Below are 5,534 nucleotides of genomic sequence, written 5' to 3' on the forward strand. Positions count from 1 at the left end.
AAGGTTACACTGCCCCCTGCTGGACAAGGCAATGAAACACTTACATAAGAGAGGTTAACAGTAGTTCAGTTGTTACCTGCAGACCTGAAATGATTGTATCATTCGTTCATATTTTTACCAAAACTGCTTTCACATGAATACATAAACTCATAATGATGCAAACAGTTAGTTTGAGGCTGCATAAAATGTAAACAAAAAAAAAAGAGTCATATTGTGATGGCAAACTGAGTCACAATTTAGTGGGAAGGGTAATTTTTGCGTTTTATTTTCACTGAGAAAAAAATAAAATAAAAATAATGACAATATGAATTTTGCTTGGGTCATTACCAAACGAGCATGTTCCCTTACATTTGAAATTGGATTTGTAGGCTGAGCATAGGACCACAGTGTTTCATTTATAATGGTATGTGTCATATATTTTTTAACCTCCTATGATTTGGATATTGCATCCATACTGGGATTTACATAATATTTTGATTATATATTCATCTCTTTGCACCTTGATTATTGCATCAGCCTTTACTCCTGTCTTAATCCAAAAACCTTGATCACATCACACCGATTTTTGCCTCTTCAAATTGGCTCCTTGTTTGTTTTAGGATTGACTGTAAATCTTATCGATTACCTTTAAGGCTCTTCGTGGCCTGGCTCCAGATTACATTTCAGACCTTTTAGTCCCTTATGAATCTCTGTAGTTTGAGGCTTGTTCCAGAGTCCAGACTGAAGACTAAAGGGGGCAGAGCTTTTGCAACCAGGACCCCGAGGCTCGGGAACAACCTGCCCGAGGATAAAAGGCTGCCTGAGTCACTGTCTTTGTTTAGGTCTCTCCTAAAATCGTACTTCCGTCTGAGCTGTCTCTCTATTTTATTGCTATTTTATTGATTTTATTTTCCATTTATTATCTTGATTTTAGTTTTGGCATTTTATTTTATCTTTTACTTTGGTGACATTTTATGACATTTTAGTTCATTTCATTCTCCTTGTGTTGTCAATGTGTTTGATTTCATTGTACAGCACTTTGTGACTGTGTTTTGAAAGGTGCTATATAAATAAAGTTTTATTATCCATTATTATTTATTATTTAGCCCTAGTTTAGTTAGTTAGTGTGGCAGATAGCCATCCACCATGAAGTGTTGGTTCTGCCTGTTAAAAGGGAGTATTTACTTAATTATAGGTGCTTGCTCTTGGTTGGAATTCGTCATTTAATCTTTATAGAAGTACTAAGAAGTGCTTGTTCATGGGGAATTTGTTTGTACTGCTCAGTCTTGAGTATGATCTGACTGACAGTATGATCTAACTATATAAAAAGTGCCCTGAGATAACTTTTGTTATGGTTTGGAGCTATATAAATAAAAAAAAATGTAAATAATAAATTGACTAGAGATGCACCACACCAACACGGACATCAAATATCGGCCGATACTGACTCAAACAGGTTGGTATCTGTGACGATGGGGCCAATCAGTGCCTCAGTGAGGGGGAGTTTTGAGCATAAATCAATCCCCGGTCTTATTTAGAATTTCCTTTTGAAGCATTTAATAGAATTAAGCTTCATTTTTTTTAGAGAAAAAAGGTGAAAATGTCATAAGTCATGTGTATTAAGTTATTGTACATTTCCAGGACTGTCAGTCACACCAGCCAGTCGCCCTTTCAGATTCCTGAACACTGCAGCAACTTGGAATGTCAAAGCTGAAAGACTCGAGGCAGAAATTATTTTTTTTAATTTTTTCTCCTTCTTCTATTGGCTCACATTTTTCGTACACTGCTATGAGATTACGACCATCACTGAAATTTTCTTAAAACTTCTAAAATAAAATTTCTAAACACCACATTTAGACCTCGACCTATTCTCTGTTTTTAATGACCAAAGTTTGGGCCCATAATGTGCAAAGTATCTCACTGCAAACTAAGATTTTGAGTAATAATAACTTGGATGATGGGTAGATGCATGCAGTTGATGTCCTCTCAAGCTGCAGTGTCTCTTAGCAACTTTTATCCAACAAGATGCATAAAATCGCACATTATTTCATACGGCACAAAACAATTTCCATGCGTTTGAAGCAACTATCTAAAGCTTTTAATTTCTAATCTCTGCATGGGCTTTGGCTTGGCATTCATCCAGTGGCATAGGAAGTTACAACGGGCCCCAGTGCACGCTATTACGATGGGCCCTAGTGCATACTATTGTTGTTGTTATGTTGTCTAATATATAAGACAATATATTAGACAACATGAACACACATAGTACCCAGAAATAATCATTGCATTTCTGACAAAAAAAATATATTTTTTTTTTTAATTGAATCCTTTTTGTAGTCTATTTATAGATTTTATAACTGATGTAGATAAAGCATTTAATTTTGTTTTAGACAGCTACTGACTATTTAAAAAAAAAAGTAAACATGAGGTAGGTGGGTTTGCCATTTTGAGGACATATATAGAAAATGGCACAATTCGTAAAACAGGAACATTCTACTTTAATCATTCCTCTTTGAACACATATATTCAAGGGGGCAATCTGGATCACACGCAAGGGCCCGGTGAGTGCAACTACACTGCCTGCACTGGCTATATTTACACCCCTGCATCCATCCCAACCATCAAGCCTTACCTTTACAGAAATCTATATAAAACATGTACAGTAAGTTACTGTGTAATCTGCAGTGGTGTTTTAGGGGGATAAATAATGGAGCAACTACTTTGAAAAGATGCAAGAAAAAAAAACATAGTATATTCCACATATTTATCAAAATGCGCTATTTCACATTTCGCACACTATTTAACACAGGTGATAACTGGAGTGAACACATAAGTTAGGCCTACCTGTTCTTTAGCCTGCTGTTCGTTAGCCCCCTATTGTCCCCGTTTGTGCGCATGCGCTGTCATGTCCTTTAGCCCAATTTATGGCATTGTCCTGCGGTTTTGACTTCTGGTAATCATCTGAGAAAGATACTTGAGATCCTGAAAGTCTGTTCTTGACCAGCAGATACCGTCCCGTCCGAGAAACACACACCGGAAGCCAAAAATAGAAAAGTAAAGCTAACATTAGCAGTTAGCATTTTTCCTGGAGAGCCTCTCCATAAATCTGAATATTTTTAAGAAGTTTGGTTTATAACAATATCCCGCGGCTGGTGGACGGCGACGTGTTTAATCTCAAGTTTTTCATCGAACAGCAGAATTTCAAATGTTTAAATGTGTGCTGTAGAAGATAATCCACATTTCCAGTTCAAGTTCGTTCTCCTTGAACAGTAACGCTAACGGCTGCCAACTACGAGCTGATGACGACACCAGTACTTGGCAAATACAAGTCTTTGAGCATGCGCACTGTAGTTTTCCCACACTAGGGGTATTTGAAGGGCCTAAGTGCAATTAAAACGCCATTTTAAAAGTTTTCTATCCAGCTGCTGACCTTCAATTGTGATTTAAATCCGTTACTTAATAAAAGTGTTAATACCACACTGTAAAACTAACTACTGTGTTACTAGGAAAAGTCCTTCATTGAAAATGTTACTTAACGTATTTAAGTTCAATCAGGAAAATGTATTTAAGTACTGCAAATAAAACTACTCAATACATAAATGTTTAAATCAATTTAATACATCAAAATAATTAGAATAATTAAAAGGTTAGTGGTTAGTGCTCATATTTGATGAAAAATTGCCTGAAAGATGATCATAGTTGCCAATTAATTTAATAATCAATGGGCTTATAGTTTCAGCTGCACTTGAGGATTTTTATATGGTTTGTGCACAAAACTAAATTAACTCAAGCTATTAAATAATGGCAGTGGGGTAAAAAATATAATATTTAGTGTAGTAAAGTAAATTAAAAGTACTTTGAATCTGTACTTAAAGGAAATGGCCACTTTAGAATGAAAATCCAGACAGTACTTAGTGACCCTCATGCCGACAAGAAGTCCAGTGTAGTTTTTTTTATTTCACAAAACTCGTTCAGGGTATCGGAGGATAAGAGCTAGTCGGAGTAACAGCTACATTTGAAGTGCATGGAACCCACATTTTGAAAATGTAATAAAACTCCACTAATGCATTTCAAAAACGTCAGAACGGCTCGTCCGTCGTAATCCAAGTGCCCTGAAGCCGCGGCTTGCACAACTGACTTGAAAAGTCGTGGCGTGCTGTGTTTACGTGGCAACTCACGGGAGACTCGAGAACTAGCACCACCACTAGCCATCAGCTAGTCTCGCACGAGTTGCCATATAAACACAGCACACCTGCGGGGCAGGCTAACTGACCGCGGTGAGAAATGATGCTATAAAAGTGGAGTAGATTACGTCTTCTCAAATCAATTTTGCATGCAGAGCCGTTCTGACGTACTGTCTGGATTTTCATTCTAAAGTGGCTATTTCCTTTAAGTACAGTAATTGAGTAAATGCACTTAGTTACATTCCACTACTGTTTTTTTGTGATATCCGTTAATCCAAAATTCTATTGTTTCTTTCCTTCTGCCAGTAGGTATAGCTTTGTTGCACTGGCCCCAGATGATCCATGGCGTCTGGTAACCTGTACTAGTGTTTTGCTCAGTATAATACAAGGAAGTTGATTGGCAAGTTACAGAAACACAATACCTGCCAAGGGTAAGTAACAGAGACAACTTTGCAGTATATTTGACAGCACAGACCAAACACATGATTGCAGACACTTCATATCAATTACACTCAAGAGTCTGAGCTGCTCCTGGCCGTCAGTTTATGGTCCCAAGGAGCAGCTGAATCCCGTAAAATAAGTCCTTTAGTTCCAGTGCCTTATAGGCATTGAAGTTATTTTATTAGATGTGCCGTCCTTTATAATTTAAGTAAATTATTGCTGCTACCTGCCTATTTGCACTATTGTATCATGTACATTTGTATCCCTTTGATTGTGTTATATGTTTTTGTATGTACCTATGCTGTGGTTGGGAGAAGCCAAAGACAAACTTCAACTGAGGTGGACAATAAAGTTTATTTAATCTTATCTAATCTTAATTTACTATTTCTATTTGCTCAAACCACTGGACTTAAGTGCAGTTGATGACAGATTAATCTTTTCTTGTAAGAATAATTCATTTTGAGGTTGAGTGGATCCTGTGTTTGAGATTATTCCAGCAAAATAAATTGAATTTTTCCCTTTATGTTGTTGCAAAAGACCGTCTTTCTTTCCATCATGGTCTCTGGATCAATAAGTTATAATAGAACATATCATGAAAAAGTTTCTTATTGTGATTCTTGTAGCTCTATTTTTCCACTGTCAGTATAAAAAATACTTTGTTATGTCTTCTGTTTTTAAACCCAAAATACATTTTTAGAAACTGTTTCTGTGCTTTTATTCTGAAGGTGAGCGGATGACAGAAAAAGCCCTGTGCTTGTCCCATCAGCAGGTTTAGAACCAAAGTTTTATGAAATAAAAAAATACAGATGGAAAACTGAGATAGGTGTTTAGCAAACATGAATCTCTTCACACTAGAGAAGCTGTTCACAGGGTCAGTGTGCAGCATGTTGATCATAAAACTCAACCGAATCACACTGTTAGGGTCAATAG

This window comes from Epinephelus lanceolatus, chromosome 12 (genome assembly GCF_041903045.1).
Source record: "Epinephelus lanceolatus isolate andai-2023 chromosome 12, ASM4190304v1, whole genome shotgun sequence".
NCBI lineage: Eukaryota > Metazoa > Chordata > Actinopteri > Perciformes > Serranidae > Epinephelus > Epinephelus lanceolatus.